General features: G+C 42.3%; 1 long non-coding RNA gene and 1 pseudogene across 1 annotated transcript; both read right to left on the bottom strand.

Moving 5' to 3' along the window:
- Positions 1-10,134: 10,134 nt before the first annotated feature.
- Positions 10,135-10,720, bottom strand: LOC120041410. The gene is made up of 3 exons (XR_005475884.1): positions 10,664-10,720; positions 10,271-10,382; positions 10,135-10,176 (listed from the first exon to the last, which is right to left on the bottom strand). It is a non-coding gene; the product is annotated as an uncharacterized LOC120041410 (long non-coding RNA).
- Positions 10,721-14,238: 3,518 nt separating this feature from the next.
- LOC120041412 lies at positions 14,239-17,308 on the bottom strand (annotated as a pseudogene).
- Between the last annotated feature and the right edge of the window lie 3,967 nt (positions 17,309-21,275).

Here is a 21,275-nt window from a genome sequence, read left to right as displayed (position 1 = left end):
AATCCCAGAAAAATGGCCATAACTCAAAAAGCGTTGAGGCCTCGACACCGTCTTGTTCGGGGCCAACTGCCCATTATGCCAAACCTATGCTCACCAAGTTTCGTCTTCGAAATCTTTTCCGTTACGAGAAAAGGCCACGTCGTGATTGGTGATGTTTTGTACATTTGCAAATGTCAAAATGTTCCCTTTATGTATGGTAGGGTACAGGCCGGTGCTGATGGACTACGATAGCACCCAGCAACAGTCAACAAAGAGCTATTTGAAAGTGTCATGTTTAAAACCAGCAAATCAATTTGTTTGGGGACAGACTTGGTAGAGACAACCGAGCACTGAAGGTGATCCTTGATAAAGATTGCCACTCCACCAACTTTGGAAGATTTGTCTTGCCGAAAAAAATGTATAACCAGAAAGGTTAACATCAGTATTCAAAATACTCTTCCTTAACCATGTCTCAGTAATGACCAACACATCTGGATTGGAGCTGTGAACCCACATTTTCAATTGATCCATTTCAGGTAATAAGCTTTGAGTGTTAACATGCAGAAAAACAGGGTTTTACGAGAGCAGAAATCAGTGAAGCAGATATCAGAGCACAAGTCAGAATTGGGTTTAGCAACAGTAGATGGGCCAGGGTGTACATGCACATTTCCAGACATCATCAACAGTAATACAATCAAGGCACGGCATAGGACAGGGAGAGCTCTGCAGTGCTGTTTTATGACATCTGAATGTGACATCTGAATGTGACATCTGAATGTGACATCTGAATGTGCATCACATGGTAACAAGATTATGTTGTATATTGTTTCATCAGCTAACAAGTTATGTACTAGACTGGTGGGGGTCGGGGAGAGAGTTGAGTTATATACTAGACTGGTGGGGGTCGGGGAGAGAGTTGAGTTATGTACTAGACTGGTGGGGGACGGGGAGAGAGTTGAGTTATGTACTAGACTGGTGGGGGTCAGGGAGAGAGTTTATATATGAACTAGACTGGTGGGGGTCGGGGAGAGAGTTGAGTTATGAACTAGACTGGTGGGGGTCAGGGAGAGAGTTGAGTTATGAACTAGACTGGTGGGGGTCAGGGAGAGAGTTGAGTTATGTACTAGACTGGTTGGGGTCAGGGAGAGAGTTGAGTTATGAACTAGACTGGTTGGGGTCAGGGAGAGAGTTGAGTTATGAACTAGACTGGTGGGGGTCAGGGAGAGAGTTGAGTTACGTACTAGACTGGTGGGGGTCAGGGAGAGAGTTTAGTTATGTACTAGACTGGTGGAGATCTGGCGTCCAGGCGGCCCTGCAAGCAGAAGTGGGTTCTGGGTAAAATCACTGGGGAAGCCAATCCAGATAAAAGCCATATTACAACCTATGTGTTGTGATAATTGTGTTGTTTGCTCTGTTAGTTTATATGCCTTGACACTGTGATATATGTCTAAAACTGAGATTGTAAGAATATTTTTAATATGGACAATGTACAGACTCAGTGAGCATAGCCTTGCTATTGAGAGAGGTCGCCACAGGCAGAGAGAAGACAGGCTATGTGCCCACTGCCACGAAATGAGGTGGAAACTGAGCTGTACTTTCTAACCTCCTGCCAAATGTACGACGATATAAGAGACACATATTTCCCTCAGATTACAAGGACCCCAAAATGATTTGAAAAAATATATAATATTGACACGCTCCCGTATCTGTTAGGTAAAATACCACAGTGTTCAATCATGTCAGCAGAATGTGTGACCTGTTGTGATGAGAACAGGGTAACCAGTGGAGAACAAACACCACAGTAAATATAACCTAGGACTAGATTTATCACTTTAGTTCATTTCCCTTGAAATTTGTACTTCTACTTTTTGTACACACATCTCACACTATCCTACACACACCAGCTGACTGAGAGGGCCCTAGTGGAGTCCTTCCTTGACACTTTCTCTCCTCCACAATAATCCCCTCCCCTCCTCTCTCCCCTCCCCTTCTCTTTCTTTCTCTCTACTCCACAAATTTCACCTCCCCTTCTCTCTCCCCTCCACCTCTCTTTCTCTCCCCTTATCTCTCCACTCCCCTTTTCTCTCCCCTACCCCCCTCTCTCCCCTACCCTCCTCTGTCCCCTTCCCTCCACTACTCTCTCCTCTGCTCTCCCCACCCCTCCTCTCTCCTCCCTCTCACTTTGCTCATCTCTCTCTCTCTCTTTCTCGCACATCTTCTCTTTCTCTTCGTGACATATAGTGTTTGACCTGTTGATCTTGACTCAGCTCATAGACCTTTAGTATCTACACCCCTCCCTTCTCCTACTCTAACATATGACCAATATTAAATAGATACATAATATATACTCTCATTCATTTACATAGAGACAGATTCAATCAATCATTGACACACTGAAAATACAACAGTCAGATGCAAGACACCATCACATCTTAACTGACATTAGTGCCTGTCCCCAGATGGACAGTTAGGCTACAGTAAAGTACATTTACAGGTGATCACATCATTGTCCTGCTTTGAGACACATTTTTACTGACTGCTTCCAGTTGCATGTTATTTTACTAGCCCTGCAAATTATAATATATCTTACAATATAAAAACATATCTCAGTAACTGTCACAAGTGTATATCAACATAACAGTCTCCTACCTGTGCTCCACAACAGGATGGTCAGTACCACTGCAGGTATCATATCTGTCTCTAACTGGGGTCACTGTCATGCAGAGTCGACTGAAGTGTGGAAAATACTGCTTGGCTATATGACTTCTCTCTCATTACTTCCTGACTTCTATGATGTGACAAACTTTTAAGCAGATGAGATCAGTTAAACCCACCTACCTACAGGAAACACTGACATTAGAAAAACTCCACAGGAAACTGCTGACAGAGCAGCAAAGTTCACATAGTGTGTCCTATAATATCACCTCCAACTTTCTACTGCTTGAGTTCACCTCTTATAGAATATTGGCTTAATGTTCCAGCACCTCAATATAAACAGTACCAGCACCCAAAATGAGTACTGATGAGGTCTCATGTTAGAGCAGGAGAAGGGGGGATGTGGTGTAGAGGCTAGAGGTCTGTTACCCAAGTCAACTCAACAGGCCTGATGCTATATGTCAGGGTCGGGCTGGGCCAAGAGAGGAACAGGTTACTGGTTATGATGACATCACTGGTGAGAAGTCAGTGATACAAATATATTCAGCTGATTTAAATGTCAGTCTATCTCTCCCTCCTCCCCTGTCTCCTTCTACCAACCCAGTCTGTCAATAAGTCCTATCTCTCTCTCTCATCTATCTCTCCCTCCTCCCCTGTCTCCTTCTACCAACCCAGTCTGTCAGTATGTCCTCTCTCTCATCTCTCTCTCTCTCTCTCCTCTCCCTCCCCCTTCTGAGAAATACTGCTAGGCTATATGACTTCTATTTCATTACTTCCTTACTTCTATGATGTGACAAACTTTTAAGCAGATAAGATCAGTAAAACCCACCTACCTACAGGAAACACTGACATTAGAAAAACTCCACAGGAAACTGCTGACAGAGCAGCAAAGTTCACATAGTGTGTCCTATAATATCACCTCCAACTTTCTACTGCTTGAGTTCACCTCTTATAGAATATTGGCTTAATGTTCCAGCACCTCAATATAAACAGTACCAGCACCCAAAATGAGTACTGATGAGGTCTTATGTTAGAGCAAGAGAAGGGGGGATGTGGTGTAGAAGCTGGATTTAAATGTTTGTCTCTCTCTCTCTCTCCTCCCCTGTCTCCTCCAAAACCCAGTCTGTCAGTGAGTAAGTCATATCTCTCTCATCTCTCTCTCCCTCCCTCCTCCCCCAGTTGCTCTCTTCCTCCTCTCCCCCCCAGTTTCTCTCTTCCTCCCTTCTCCCCCCTCTTCGACAGATCTGATGCTGTATGTCAGGTTGGGGTCAGGTTGGGGTCAGGGTTGGGATCAGGTAGGGGTCATTGTTGGGGTCAGGTTGGGGTCAGGTCAGCCTACAGCTGTGTCTGTAAACAACGACCCTATATGGAAGTAAATGACTACAAACTACATTCAAGTCTTGAGTTTATTCAAGTAGAATCAGAAAAGAACAAAACAACATCAAGGTGTTTCTGTTAGAAATCATCAGAACATCACATCAACTCACAAGTATCACAGTAGGATAGAAATTAACACTTGGTAGAATATATAACTTACACATCCATGGTGGTGACATTAACACTTGGTAGACTATATAACTTAAACATCCATGGTGGTGACATTAACACTTGGTAGACTATATAACTTAAACATCCATGGTGGTGACATTAACACTTGGTAGACTATATAACTTAAACATCCATGGTGGTGACATTAACACTTGGTAGAATATATAACTTACACATCCATGGTGGTGACATTAACACTTGGTAGACTATATAACTTAAACATCCATGGTGGTGACATTAACACTTGGTAGACTATATAACTTAAACATCCATGGTGGTGACATTAACACTTGGTAGACTATATAACTTAAACATCCATGGTGGTGACATTAACACTTGGTAGACTATATAACTTAAACATCCATGGTGGTGACATTAACACTTGGTAGACTATATAACTTAAACATCCATGGTGGTGACATTAACACTTGGTAGAATATATAACTTAAACATCCATGGTGGTGACATTAACACTTGGTAGACTATATAACTTAAACATCCATGGTGGTGACATTAACACTTGGTAGAATATATAACTTAAACATCCATGGTGGTGACATTAACACTTGGTAGAATATATAACTTAAACATCCATGGTGGTGACATTAACACTTGGTAGAATATATAACTTAAACATCCATGGTGGTGACATGAACACTTGGTAGAATATATACCTTAAACATCCATGGTGGTGACATTAACACTTGATAGAATATATACCTTAAACATCCATGGTGGTGATGTCGGGGCAGGTTCCTTGTTCCTTGTCAATCAGTTGCTTATTGGTGAAATCAGTAATCAGACATTATCTTTAAGTAAATCAATCATTCATTTATTAATGCAATTGCAGACAGAAGTTGACAACGGGAACACAGCATGTGTGTTTCAGAGTAAGTTCTGCACCCAACCTAAGGGCACAGCTGATTATATACATGTGATCACTCTCTAGTGGTATGATCACCTACGTCAATGTGTGTGTGTATCAATAAGCTGAGGTTACCTTATAAGACAACCTAGTACAGTAGCTTATGTGAATTCATTCGCATTGTCCACTGTCACACAAGATCAACATGTCAAAACCAGACAGTGGTTACTTCTCTTTATCTAGTTTCGGTCTGACTCAGACCCAGCCTGCAAGCACACACTCACAACAGCCAGGGCTTAACCACAAAGACTAATATAGATGCTTGTACAACGAAGAGTGGCAGAGTTTAGACACATAGCAACAGTATCTATTATTATAATAAACAGATCACTGACCATTTTGAATCCCACCGTACCTTCTTCACTGTGCAATCCGGTTTCCGAGCTGGTCAGGGTTGCACCTCAGCCACGCTCAAGGACATAAATGATACCATAACCACCATCGATACAATACAGTACTGTGCAGCCGTCTTCATCGACCTGGCCAAGGCTTTCGACTCTGTCAATCACTGTATTCTTATCGGCAGACTCAATAGCCTTGGATTCTCTAACGACTGCCTCGCCTGGTTCACCAAATACTTCTCAGACAGAGTTCAGTGTGTCAAATCAGAGGGCATGTTGTCCGGACCTCTGGCAGTCTCTATGGGGGTACCACATGGTTCAATTCTCGGGCCGACTCTTTTCTCTGTATATATCAATGATGCCGCTCTTGCTGCTGGTGATTCTCTGATCCACTACGCAGATGATACAATTCTGTATACTTCTGGTCCTACCTTGGACACTGATAACAAACCTCCAAACGAGCTTCAATGCCATACAACACTCCTTCTGTGGCCTCCAACTGCTCTTAAATGGGGACATTAACACTTGGTAGACTATATAACTTAAACATCCATGGTGGTGACATTAACACTTGGTAGGCTATATAACTTAAACATCCATGGTGGTGACATTAACACTTGGTAGACTATATAACTTAAACATCCATGGTGGTGACATTAACACTTGGTAGACTATATACAGTGGGGCAAAAAAGTATTTAGTCAGCCACCAATTGTGCAAGTTCTCCCACTTAAAAAGATGAGAGAGGCCTGTAATTTTCATCATAGGTACACTTCAACTATGACAGACAAAATGAGGAGAAAAAATCCAGAAAATCACATTGTAGGATTTTTAATGAATTTATTTGAAAATTATGGTGGAAAATAAGTAATTGGTCACCTACAAACAAGCAAGATTTCTGGCTCTCACAGACCTGTAACTTCTTCTTTAAGAGGCTCCTCTGTCCTCCACTCGTTACCTGTATTAATGGCACCTGTTTGAACTTGTTATCAGTATAAAAGACACCTGTCCACAACCTCAAACAGTCACACTCCAAACTCCACTATGGCCAAGACCAAAGAGCTATCAAAGGACACCAGAAACAAAATTGTAGACCTGCACCAGGCTGGGAAGACTGAATCTGCAATAGGTAAGCAGCTTGGTTTGAAGAAATCAACTGTGGGAGCAATTATTAGGAAATGGAAGACATACAAGACCACTGATAATCTCCCTCGATCTGGGGCTCCACGCAAGATCTCACCCCGTGTGGTCAAAATGATCACAAGAACGGTGAGCAAAAATCCCAGAACCACACGGGGGGACCTAGTGAATGACCTGCAGAGAGCTGGGACCAAAGTAACAAAGCCTACCATCAGTAACACACTACGCCGCCAGGGACTCAAATCCTGCAGTGCCAGACGAGTCCCCCTGCTTAAGCCAGTACATGTCCAGGCCCGTCTGAAGTTTGCTAGAGAGCATTTGGATGATCCAGAAGAAGATTGGGAGAATGTCATATGGTCAGATGAAACCAAAATATAACTTTTTGGTAAAAACTCAACTCGTCGTGTTTGGAGGACAAAGAATGCTGAGTTGCATCCAAAGAACACCATACCTACTGTGAAGCATGGGGGTGGAAACATCATGCTTTGGGGCTGTTTTTCTGCAAAGGGACTAGGACGACTAATCCGTGTAAAGGACAGAATGAATGGGGCCATGTATCGTGAGATTTTGAGTGAAAACCTCCTTCCATCAGCAAGGGCATTGAAGATGAAACGTGGCTGGGTCTTTCAGCATGACAATGATCCCAAACACACCGCCCGGGCAAAGGAGTGGCTTCGTAAGAAGCATTTCAAGGTCCTGGAGTGGCCTAGCCAGTCTCCAGATCTCAACCCCATAGAAAATCTTTGGAGGGAGTTGAAAGTCCATGTTGCCCAGCAACAGCCCCAAAACATCACTGTTCTAGAGGAGATCTGCATGGAGGAATGGGCCAAAATACCAGCAACAGTGTGTGAAAACCTTGTGAAGACTTACAGAAAACGTTTGACCTCTGTCATTGCCAACAAAGGGTATATAACAAAGTATTGAGATAAACTTTTGTTATTGACCAAATACTTATTTTCCACCATAATTTGCAAATAAATTCATAAAAAATCCTACAATGTGATTTTCTGGAGAAAAAAAATCTCATTTTTTCTGTCATAGTTGAAGTGTACCTATGATGAAAATTACAGGCCTCTCTCATCTTTTTAAGTGGGAGAACTTGCACAATCGGTGGCTGAGTAAATACTTTTTTTGCCCCACTGTAACTTAAACATCCATGGTGATGACATTAACACTTGGTAGACTATATAACTTAAACATCCATGGTGGTGACATTAACACCTGGTAGACTATATAACTTAAACATCCATGGTGGTGACATTAACACTTGGTAGACTATATAACTTAAACATCCATGGTGGTGACATTAACACTTGGTAGACTATATAACTTAAACATCCATGGTGGTGACATTAACACTTGGTAGACTATATAACTTAAACATCCATGGTGGTGACATTAACACTTGGTAGACTATATAACTTAAACATCCATGGTGGTGACATTAACACTTGGTAGACTATATAACTTAAACATCCATGGTGGTGACATTAACACTTGGTAGACTATATAACTTAAACATCCATGGTGGTGACATTAACACTTGGTAGACTATATAACCTAAACATCCATGGTGGTGATGTCGGGGCAGGATCCTTGTTCCTTGTCAATCATTTGCTTATTGGTGAAATCAGTAGTCAGACAATATCTTTAAGTAAATAAATCATTCATTTATTAATGCAGTTGCAGACAAGTTGACAACGGGAACATAGCATGTGTGTTTCAGAGTAAGTTCTGCACCCCACCTCAGGGCACAGCTGATTATATACATGTGATCACTCTCTAGTGGTATAATCACCTACGTCAATGTGTGTATCAATAAGCTGAGGTTACCTTATAAGACAACCTAGTACAGTAAGTTCTGCACCCCACCTCAGGACACAGCTGATTATATACATGTGATCACTCTCTAGTGGTATAATCACCTACGTCAATGTGTGTATCAATAAGCTGAGGTTACCTTATAAGACAACCTAGTACAGTAGCTTATGTGAATTCATTAGCATTGTCCACTGTCACACAAGATCAACATGTCAAAACCAGACAGTGGTTACTTCTCTTTATCTAGTTTCAGTCTGACTCAGACCCAGGGCCTGTTGCACAAAACTAGGATAAGGGATTAAGCCAGGATATCTTGGTGATCCTGGCTCAATTGATCCGTAATCCGGTTGCACTAAAGATGGATAGGGGGCAGGAGGATATGTTATGGTATAAATTACCATGGAGATTTATTCTGTGGAGCTAGCCTGCTCCAGACCAGGCTAAATTCCAGGATCTATTTAATCTCATCCCTAATGTCAGTCAGCAGTCACCACAAATGGAAACCAATAGTTATTTCACTGCTCACTATACATTGTTATCACATATAACTAGACCCACTGTTATTATTTAAACGTTTGTGATCATTAATTTCAATGATTTTGGATAAAAAATGATTTTTAGATGATGTTGCTATCATTAGATAATTTACAGTTTCCCATAGACTATAAGGCTATATATAAAATGATAGAATATTAGGGCCACAGAGGGGAAAAAAACACAAGTCATAATATTGTAACCAGTTGTTTTAAAGGAGGACAGTTGTTAAAATGACAGATGTGGGGCATTTCGTGAAATTGTACTTCAGTATGGTTTCATAAACAAAGACATGCTGATGTGCCAGAATATTAAGTATCACATTGTCATAAGTATCAAAACTGTAAAAACAATATGTAGCTTTTCTGCAGAAAGAACCAGCCTCATAAATTTATGACTTTATCCTTTTTCTTCAGTGTGGCCCTAGTACTCTGTCATATAAACAAATACACATTCCATATGAATATAAAAACACAATGTGTAACATTATGTTCCTTTATTGAATAAGGACAAAACAAAGCAGGTAAACCATCAGCTCCTTTCGAAACTGAAGTCACAGTGACTCTACAAGATGGAAAGCACAGAATCCAAGCATATTATACAAAATGATACATACACATTCAAAGGTCTGTATATAACACACCCTGCATGTCTGCACACTAAAATAAATGCAGGACAAATCCATACACATCAACTGAACAGACAAATGAATGGATGCAGTAGCCTCCCTGCAGCCTTGTATTACACACAGTATACCGCACAAACATCATAAGAGGCCAAATTCGTCAAAAAACGAACCCAAAAAAACCCAAATTCCTCTGCCACCGCAGGACATATTTAACCAAAATTGAAAGCACACATACTAACTAAAATAATTCAACACATATTGGTCCCTCAGCAGCCGACCACTGTCGTCATCAGGGAAGATTGCCGGATTGTCCCAGTCCATGGCTGGTGGCACTCTGGGGGCCCTCTCCTTCCTCAGGCAGGCCACATTGTGGAGGACAGCACAAGCCACAGTAATATCACATGCCCTAACAGGGCTGACCCTTAATTTGTGAAGGCAGTGAAAGCGTGCCTTCAGGAGGCCAAAGGTCATTTCAACTCTGGCCCTGGTCCTGGCATGGGCATGGTTGTAGGCCTGCTGTGCTTCCTGGGGGTCTGTGAAAGGTGTCAGGAGAAAAGGCTGGCAGCCATACCCCCTGTCTCCCAGCAACACACCAGAGAATTCACCTGTCAACACAAAATCTCATCATTACTACCTCATAAACACAGTGATATTCTTGACACAGCCATGATGGTTATAAATAGGGGTTGTGTGGCTTACCTTGTGATAGGCACTGATAGATTTCAGAGGCCCGATGGATTCTGGAGTCATGGACTGAGCCAGGCCATTTTGCCACAACATTGCTGATCACACAGTCAGCATTGCAGACCATCTGAAATCATAAGATGAGGAATATTACACCAATCAATGCACATCACTGGCAATGCAGAGTGTTCGTCAATGGACAATATCAAAAAGTTATGTTCACCTGAACATTAATGCTGTGAAAGGATTTCCTATTCACAAAATCGGCCTCATGGGCACCTGAGGGGGCTTTTATCCTTATGTGTGTGCAGTCCACTGCACCAATGACATTGGGGAAACCTGTCACACAAAGTAATGAGTATCCTACTATGTGTTAACAGTTGTCCTGTAATTTGTAGATCCTCTTACCTGCAATCCTATAGAACTCCTCTTTGATGTCACAGAGTCTTCTGTGGCCAGGGAAGGAGATGAAGACATCTGCTAATGCTTTGATAGCCAGACACACACTCCTTATTGTGCGGCAAATTGTGGCCTTGTTCAGCTGTTCTGCATCCCCCACTGAGTACAGGAAGGCTCCACTAGCAAAAAAGCGCAAGGCCACACAAACCATTTGCTCCACACTCAGTGCATGGCTCCGTGCAGTGCGGTGCTTAATCCTGGGACCCAGTAGTCTGCATAGATACCTGATGCCATCTGCAGAAAACCTGTATCTTTCATATAGATGGTCATCAGGGAAGGCCAGTGGGTCCAACCGGTCCCTGAAGACCCTTTCTCGCCTGAAGGCTCTCCTCAGCACAAGTGCTTCTTCATCCACCACATCTCGCACGAATGGGCATGCCATTGTCAGAGCAGAAAGGAACACACAATTTTGGGCCTTCATATAGGCTAGTGGCCACACCTGGTGCTGGGGGGGTGGGCAAAAGAGGGCGATGCCTTATAACGATGACTTGGTTGTACTGATTGCTGGGAAAATAAAAAAAAACTTAGAAAGATGCCACCGTCCTGTGTGCTCACAATAAGAGCTCATATGTCATGGCTCACTTGACTTTACGAGAATATACCTAATTTTTATTTTGAGCTGTGTCATCTTCTTGGAGCTGGGGGAGGAAAGAAAAATAATGATTAATACATTTGTGTTACAGTTAGCATACAGTGTACATTGAAGGCATATCTCACCTCCCTCTCAAGTTTTTTTATTTCAAGGTCCAGTTTCCTAATTGTCCTCTTTTTTATTTCGGACTCCAGTGCAAGATTTTCCATCTTTTTCTTCTTGTACTGAATGTCTATGTCTGCCAGTTCTATTTGGCGCCGGAGGTGGTTGCCATACAACTTTCTGATAGCTTGTGAGCTCTGTGAACACAATACAATTAGCGCAGCTGGAATTTGGCAGGATGTGGTGTCCTTTTATTAATACGCACTATGTTGCCAGGCTGGTTTTCCCACTGTATAGCATCTGGGTCCTGTAAAAGAAATTAGATTTTTTGATTTTGATGAGGACTCCTCACCATTGTAGAGTAAATAGTACTTTCACAGTCTTAACATGATACCTCATGCCTTCTGGAATCCAGAGAGATGGTCTCCTCCTCATCATCGTCTCCATCATGTGCTGTTGCTGCTGCACTGGGGCCTTCACCCTATCACATTTAATTGGATTCATATTGAAGCTAGTAGACAAGACATGCCAGGCCTACAGTATGCCTTTGATGGAGTACTCACTGGATCAGCATCGTCTGGTGCTTGTGCTGGTGGCTCTAACAGGAACACAGTGCTGCCAGACACTGCAAGGCAATAGGTAAACCAAAGTCAGACAGTCCAAATTGATTCAATATGAATGTGGTTGTATCCCATGTAGAGATGGAAGGACATACCTTGAATGAAGCGGGTGGCATCTTGGGAGGAACCTATGCTCGTCTCTTTCCCCCCAGGGATCCCCTCTAAGACGGGCCTGCCTTTATTTAGCTCCAAGGCCATGTCCTCTGCTGGGGTAAGGTCAGCCTTTGGTGACCCACCACCCGTGCCTTGTCTGTGGGTATTCTTTTTCACTGCTAAAACAGTACAGACAATGTGTGAGCAGGCACCTTCTGGGTACAATATATGCTTGTGCTTTGTTAAATATTAGTCAGGGACCATACCATTCTGCAGAATGTTCTTGTATTTGATTTTGACCTGCTGCCATGTCCGTTTTGGCCCGTTCATGTTTAATCTACACACACACACACACACACACACATTTAATGGAGTCACACTGCAAAAAATTACTTGGTATTTTTGTCTTGTTTTCAGTAAAAATATCAAAACATTTATCATAGCTTTATACAGTGTGATGGAGTTACTTTACACAATTTCACTCATATCTGCAGTGCATTTCAATTAAAAATTTAACCGTTTCATAATTACAGTACAACTGCATTTTTGGAGATGTGAATTAAATATTTGAATTGTAATTGTGATGTTTCAGCGGAGCGGTGAGTGTGTAATTGTGCACTACTTACGCATTCAGGCGGTCTGCAATACTTTGCCACGCTTTTTCTCTTTGCTTTATCACTGTGGCGGTGTTGCCTTTCTTCTTAATTATATCTTTTACCTCCTCGTATGCCTCCATGAGGATTTGTGCTTCCGACGGGGAAAAGTACGCGGCTCTAGTTGCCATGGTAAATCAGTTAATCTGTGATCTGTGGCGGGGTCTATTTGAGTGAGCCGTGAGCGCGCACCTATCCAGGATTGGTTTCACCTGGCTTAATGAATCCGTGTCTGCTCATCCTGGCTTGGTCTTTGTGCAACCAATTAAGCCTGGACGCACATGTTTTGGCTTCATTGAGCTCAGCTGAGTCATTTATCCCGGATGTCTTAATTCTACTTTTGTGCAACAGGCCCCCAGCCTGCAAGCACACACTCACAACAGCCAGGGCTTAACCACAAAGACTAATATAGATGGCTTGTACAAGGTATAGTGGCAGAGTTTAGACACATAGCAACAGTATCTATTATAAGGCCTGCAGCAAAACATATGAATCTTAAAGTCCCTTAATTAACAATGGGGAGGGTCTCTGGAACCCACCCCCTACAGTGACATTAACACTTGGTTGACTATATAACTTAAACCTCCATGGTGGTGACATTAACACTTGGTAGGCTATATAACTTAAACATATTGGTTGTTCCTGTTGGGTAGCAACTTCACCAGCTTGTTGTTGTTGTCAGGGTTGTTCCTGTTGGGTAGCAACTTCACCAGCTTGTTGTTGTTGTTGTTGTTGTCATGGTTGTTCCTGTTGGGCAGCAACTTCACCAGCTTGTTGTTGTTGTCAGGGTTGTTCCTGTTGGGTAGCAACTTCACCAGCTTGTTGTTGTTGTTGTCATGGTTGTTCCTGTTGGGTAGCAACTTCACCAGCTTGTTGTTGTTGTTGTTGTCATGGTTGTTCCTGTTGGGTAGCAACTTCATCAGCTTGTTGTTGTTGTCATGGTTGTTCCTGTTGGGTAGCAACTTCACCAGCTTGTTGTTGTTGTTGTTGTCATGTTTGTTCCTGTTGGGTAGCAACTTCATCAGCTTGTTGTTGTTGTCATGGTTGTTCCTGTTGGGTAGCAACTTCACCAGCTTGTTGTTGTTGTTGTTGTCATGGTTGTTCCTGTTGGGTAGCAACATCACCAGCTTGTTGTTGATGTTGTTGTCATGGTTGTTCCTGTTGGGTAGCAACTTCACCAGCTTGTTGTTGTTGTCATGGTTGTTCCTGTTGGGTAGCAACTTCACCAGCTTGTTGTTGTTGTTGTTGTCATGTTTGTTCCTGTTGGGTAGCAACTTCATCAGCTTGTTGTTGTTGTCATGGTTGTTCCTGTTGGGTAGCAACTTCACCAGCTTGTTGTTGTTGTTGTTGTCATGGTTGTTCCTGTTGGGTAGCAACATCACCAGCTTGTTGTTGTTGTTGTTGTCATGGTTGTTCCTGTTGGGTAGCAACTTCATCAGCTTGTTGTTGTTGTCATGGTAGTTCCTGTTGGGTAGCAACTTCACCAGCTTGTTGTTGTTGTCATGGTAGTTCCTGTTGGGTAGCAACTTCACCAGCTTGTTGTTGTTGTTGTTGTCATGGTTGTTCCTGTTGGGTAGCAACTTCACCAGCTTGTTGTTGTTGTCATGGTTGTTCCTGTTGGGTAGCAACTTCACCAGCTTGTTGTTGTTGTCATGGTTGTTCCTGTTGGGTAGCAACTTCATCAGCTTGTTGTTGTTGTTGTCATGGTTGTTCCTGTTGGGTAGCAACTTCATCAGCTTGTTGTTGTTGTCATGGTTGTTCCTGTTGGGTAGCAACTTCACCAGCTTGTTGTTGTTGTTGTTGTCAGGGTTGTTCCTGTTGGGTAGCAACTTCACCTGCTTGTTGTTGTTGTCACGTCTTGACCTTAGTTCCTTTTTATGTCTCTATTTTGGTTTGGTCAGGGCCTGAGTTTGGGTGGGCATACTATGTTTTTCATTCTATGTTTTGTTCTGTGTGTTGTATTTCTATGTGTTTGGCCTGGTATGGTTCCCAATCAGAGGCAGCTGTCAATCGTTGTCTCTGATTGAGAACCATACTTAGGTAGCCTGTTCCCACCTGTGTTTGTGTTGTTTTCTGTTTTGTGTATTGCACCTTGCGGAACTGTTCGTCTGTTGTTTATGTACAAGTGTTCATATTTATTAAACGTATTCTGAATACTTACCACGCTGCACCTTGGTCCTCTTCTCCTTATCCCGGCGACATTCGTTACAGTTGTTGTTTTTCTGGAGCATCTTGTGTGATGTAGGTCTTGAGGGTCGAGGCTGAGAGAAGATGGATTCTATTCATATGCTGTCCAGCTTCTGAAGAACATATTGTGCTAGAATGGAGAGGAGATCAGTAAACAACAGAATATATGGTGCTAGAATGGAGAGGAGATCAGTAAACAACAGAACGTATGGTGCTAGAATGGAGAGGGGAGGAGGTCAATAAACAACAGAACGTATGGTGCTAGAATGGAGAGGAGATCAGTAAACCACCCTGCATACCACTGCTGGCTTGCTTCTGAAGCTAAGCAGGGTTGGTCCTGGTCAGTCCCTGGATGGGAGACCAGATGCTGCTGGAAGTGGTGTTGGAGGGCCAGTAGGAGGCACTCTTTCCTCTGGTCTAAAAAAAAAAAAAATATCCCAATGCCCCAGGGCAGTGATTGGGGACACTGCCCTGTGTAGGGTGCCGTCTTTCGGATGGGACGTTAAACAGGTGTCCTGACTCTCTGAGGTCATTAAAGATCCCATGGCACTTATCGTAAGAGTAGGGGTGTTAACCCCGGTGTCCTGGCTAAATTCCCAATCTGGCCCTCAAACCATCATGGTCACCTAATAATCCCCAGTTTACAATTGGCTCATTCATCCCCCTCCTCTCCCCTGTAACTATTCCCCAGGTCGTTGCTGCAAATGAGAACGTGTTCTAAGTCAACTTACCTGGTAAAATAACGGTAAAATAAAAATAAAAAACAACAGAACGCATGGTGCTAGAATGGAGAGGAGATCAGTAAACAACAGAACGTATGGTGCTAGAATGGAGAGGAGATCAGTAAACAACAGAACGTATGGTGCTAGAATGGAGAGGAGATCAGTAAACAACAGAACGTATGGTGCTAGAATGGAGAGGAGATCAGTAAACAACAGAATGTATGGTGCTAAAATGGAGAGGAGATCAGCAAACAACAGAACGTATGGTGCTAGAATGGAGAGGAGATCAGTAAACAACAGAACGTATGGTGCTAGAATGGAGAGGAGATCAGTAAACAACATATTTCGATTCTCTTCACAACTAGACAGTACATTTGACTCATGTTGGTTCCATGAAGAACCCTCTTAAATGGAACCCAAAAGGGTTCTACCTGGAACTAAAAGGGTTCTTCAAAGGGTTCTCCTATGGGGACAGTGGAAGAATCCTTCTAGGTTCTAGATAGCACCTTTTATTTAAGAGTGTAGGCCTATATTCAAATTCCCAAGCTGCCCCTGAACAAGGCAGTTAACCCACTGTTCCTAGACCGTCATTGAAAATTAGAATTTGTTCTTAACTGACTTGCCTTGTTAAATAAAGGTTAAAACATAAATAAAACAACTAGACAGTTAAATTACATTTGACCTTAAAGTAAAATCCTAATTGTATATATACTTACCTATATAGACACACTTCCCATGGTTTGACAGTAAAAAAAACTAGCTACAAAGACTATTTTCCTGACTGTCTCTACTGATGGCATCTAACAGCAGAATAAAATCAGTGGGATATTTAACCAGCACTGAAACAGAGTAGGTTGCTAGTTGACTATGTGTTGGAAATTGTTTCAATGCTGCCGTCTACAGATCTAATGTATTGTAATACCACATGTACCAATACAGTAGAATTGACAGGGACACTGTGTAATGATACAATGACCCTCCATCCAATGTTCTGCTGCTGTTGTGCAACATTGTGACACCACAGACATGTTTACAGGTTGCCATGCCGACGAAAGAGAAGGTGTTTTCATTCTGTAATAAGGCCTCCACTTCAGTCTGGATGGCTGGTTGACTGCAGACAGGTTACACAGTATCAGCGTAGGTGTTAGGCTGTTTCTGCTCTCCTCCCAACTACTAATGGAATTGTCCTGCCAATGCAACGTATGAAAATGTATCCACTAACTACTGTAAGTCTCTCTGGATAAGAGCGTCTGCTAAATGACTCACGTGTTCAATGTAATGTTCAGTTTGACAATATCAATGGAATAGACCAAAGCAGAGCCATGTATTTAGACATGAATATATGACTCTGGGCAAAAACACAAACAGATCTGGGACCTGCCAGACTACACAGTTGACATCATAGGGAAACCCGACTAGCTTCTGGTCCAGTACTTACTGACTCGGAGTAGGGCGACATGGAGGAGAAAGTTCCTGACCGAAGACACCACATCTTCCTCTTCATCTCTTCCGGGTCCATCTTCGGCCCGAGTCCCTCCATTTTCAGCATCTTTAGTTAATTATCTGGCGGTGATGTGATCTGATTAGCGGCTGTCTGTCAACCAATAGCCTACTATGCTGTGTTATTAGCTGGAGCTAGACAGTGAGTACACTACATCCTGAATGGCCACGAAGATGTGTGTCTGAAATGCACCTTTAAGTTCAGTTGGAGCTGAAACGACGAGCAGATATCTCGATTGGGGATAATGTTAATATTTAGCTACGTTATTAGCTGTTATGTGTTTTGTTTTGCACGCAGGGTATGGCTAAATGGGGTGTGTAGAAATACAGCTAAACCTAGGGTATGGCTAAATGGGATGTGTAGAAATACAGCTAAACCTAGGGTATGGCTAAATGGGGTGTGTATAAATACAGCTAAACCTAGGGTATGGCTAAATGGGATGTGTAGAAATACAGATAAACCTAGGTTATGGCTAAATGGGGTGTGTATAAATACAGCTAAACCTAGGGTATGGCTAAATGGGGTGTGTAGAAATACAGCTAAACCTAGGGTATGGCTAAATGGGGTGTGTAGAAATACAGCTAAACCTAGGGTATGGTTAAATGGGGTGTGTAGAAATACAGCTAAACCTAGGGTATGGCTAAATGGGGTGTGTAGAAATACAGCTAAACCTAGGGTATGGCTAAATGGGGTGTGTAGAAATACAGCTAAACCTAGGATATGGCTAAATGGGGTGTGTAGAAATACAGCTAAACCTAGGGTATGGCTAAATGGGGTGTGTAGAAATACAGCTAAACCTAGGGTATGGCTAAATGGTGTGTGTAGAAATACAGCTAAACCTAGGGTATGGCTAAATGGGGTGTGTATAAATACAGCTAAACCTAGGGTATGGCTAAATGGGGTGTGTATAAATACAGCTAAACCTAGGGTATGGCTAAATGGGATGTGTAGAAATACAGCTAAACCTAGGGTATGGCTAAATGGGGTGTGTATAAATACAGCTAAACATAGGGTATGGCTAAATGGGGTGTGTAGAAATACAGCTAAACCTAGGGTATGGCTAAATGGGGTGTGTAGAAATACAGCTAAACCTAGGGTATGACTAAATGGGGTGTGTAGAAATACAGCTAAACCTAGGGTATGGCTAAATGGGGTGTGTAGAAATACAGCTAAACTTAGGGTATGGCTAAATGGGGTGTGTAGAATCCCTCCACCAGTTGAAGCTAATTTACTAATTTACTGTCCTATAAACTCTTAAATACTATTTGGAGAACAGCAAAAACTAACAAAAATGCCCCCAGACACTAACTATTTAACTGTACTAGAATGTTTAAAAGAACGCAAAATGTTTTATATCGGTTATCGGTATCGTTTCTTTTTGGCAAGGAAAATATTGGATTTGGGAATCGGCCAAAAATGTAATATCGGTGCATCCCTAATAATAAGGTTGGTAACCAGATGGAACATCGTTGTGGAAATCTGTTGCAGCTCAAGTCGACTACAAAATCCACAATGCAATGCTCTCTGTATGGGCTGGCTGGTAGCTAAACGTATCTACACACAATAATACCAAAGACAATATCAGTATGTGAAGTAGCTAACTAGCTGTTAAATCACCTAAACAAACTGCACTATCAATTTAGGAGTTTACAATCTCACCATATTCAACCTGCAGATCGATGTGTCTCACAGAGTGGAATCTAACATTCACAACTTCAGAAATACTTTTGCGGAGATGGGAAACGTTCCCTTTTCTATGTCAACAGGCGGTGCGGTGCATTCTGGGCGATTGTGGGACAAGGAGAGCGCTCTTTCAAGGTTTGAATAGGAGTCTGTTGGGCTCTAGATTAAAAACCCAACATTAGCATGAATTTTGTCAAAAAGAAGTACAACATTAAAGATATTTTCGGAGATGTGAGATAATTAACTTGGCAGTTTCTCGACATAAAGTACTAATGCAGTACTACAGGATATTTCTTAACGTATCTCTTTATTAGCTAGCTACAACTGGCATGTTCACGTATCTCCAACCATGATCAACTGACCATGACCTAACCATCTGGGTGGTCTTAACCAATCATAGCACAGTATGATACGGCGGTAAAATGCATCCAATTACAATTCAGTATGTTTAGACATATGAATATTACATTTTGCTCATCAAAGGTGTAACAAAGTGAAACTGTAGATCTCAAAGCCTCAGTTCCGGGAGAGTAGTGGGTGAAACCATTCATCTCAGGAAAAGGGGTGATGTAAATAAAGTTTCCTTTCATTATGTGTTACTGAATTCATAAAAATATTTGCTGCCATTGTAGTAAGGTTGGTAATACGAGAGGTCTTCGGACTTACCATTTTTGTATTATTTTCTTTGAAAGAACAACTTGTGGGTTTTGAGTGCTTCTCCCCTATTTGGGAAGTTGGTCTGCCCGTTCCTCAGTCTGAGAGATATTCTGAGAGCAGGTTCGAGTCCTCTTCCTCTGTACATAAAAACTTTTTAAAACGGTATAACACAATAGTGGTTTTGGAAAACTGGTTCATATATCCTAAAGGCAATAGCGAATGTGACTATGTATATATTTATTTTGCCGTTCATGAATTGAAGACCTATTTCAGCAAGTTAACCAAGTTTTTGCTGTCTTAGCTAGCCGTGTTAATGACGAGCTAACTAGCACCGTTGGTCTCTGCACTACAATGTCACGCCAGCTATTGTCAGCAGGTGATTTACTAGCAGGTGACTTATTTAAATATTAAGTGAATGTTTATTTTCTTACTACCTTAAAAGGTTTTAATAAAAGGGTTGTACTTGTGCTCTGTATTTATGTATTAATATCACTTCACATTGAGGGTGTTGTAGCGACCCGCACAGACAGCGGTGTGTTAGGCTATTGGTGGGTTGTGTTGTATTTACCAGTGTTCGCGGGGTCCGACATGCTAATCAACCTGCTAAGTGCCAATCACGGGAATGCCTGGTGGTTGGCGGAGTGGCTTGGAGGGGGGTTGGAGTGGCTTGGAGGAGGGTTGGGCAGGGGGATGGAGCATTGGAAGTTAAGACCAGGTTTAGCCATTGTTCTTTCCCTTACGCCTGATCTTCACAAGAGAAGGTCACGTTTGACGTGGGCTACGGCCAAACAGTAGGCTGTGTAAAGTTGGGTTAATAAACTCAATCCTCTGTCTGGACATGTGTTCCTTTATGATCTAGTCAGTATGTATCACTAACGTTACTGTTGCTCCTATCTAACAGACATCTTGTGTCCTACCTAACCATGTGTCACTACTGTTGCTCCTATCTAACAGATATCTTGTGTCCTACCTAACCATGCGTCACTACTGTTGCTCCTATCTAACAGATATCTTGTGTCCTACCTAACCATGTATCACTACTGTTGCTCCTATCCAACAGATATCTTGTGTCCTACCTAACCATGTATCACTACTGTTGCTCCTATCTAACAGATATCTTGTGTCCTACCTAACCATGTATCACTACTGTTGCTCCTATCTAACAGATATCTTGTGTCCTACCTAACCATGTATCACTACTGTTGCTCCTATCTAACATATATCTTGTGTCCTACCTAACCATGTGTCACTACTGTTGCTCCTATCTAACAGATATCTTGTGTCCTACCTAACCATGTATCACTACTGTTGCTCCTGTGAACGTGTGTCTGTGACCGTCCTGTCAATGCCTGTCATCACTGTTTGATTTATTTTACTGCAGATACAAACCGAGTCAACCTGAAGTGTGGGTGTCCGTGTGCCTTTCTTCTGGGGGGCTATGTGAAGTTGGTTACACCAGGTGCCTGTACTACAGAAACACTGCTAATCCAACAATAGTGCTAGGTGTCTGTACTATATAAACACTGCTAATCCAACAATAGTGCTAGGTGCCTGTACTACAGAAACACTGCTAATCCAACAATAGTGCTAGGTGTCTGTACTATATAAACACTGCTAATCCAACAATAGTGCTGGGTGCCTGTACTACAGAAACACTGCTAATCCAACAATAGTGCTAGGTGCCTGTACTACAGAAACACTGCTAATCCAACAATAGTGCTAGGTGCCTGTACTATATAAACACTGCTAAT

Source organism: Salvelinus namaycush, unplaced genomic scaffold, assembly GCF_016432855.1.
Source record: "Salvelinus namaycush isolate Seneca unplaced genomic scaffold, SaNama_1.0 Scaffold460, whole genome shotgun sequence".
Taxonomy (NCBI): Eukaryota; Metazoa; Chordata; class Actinopteri; order Salmoniformes; family Salmonidae; genus Salvelinus; species Salvelinus namaycush.
The sequence above is the reverse complement of the archived record's forward strand: the minus strand, read 5'-3'. Positions and strand labels throughout refer to the sequence as shown.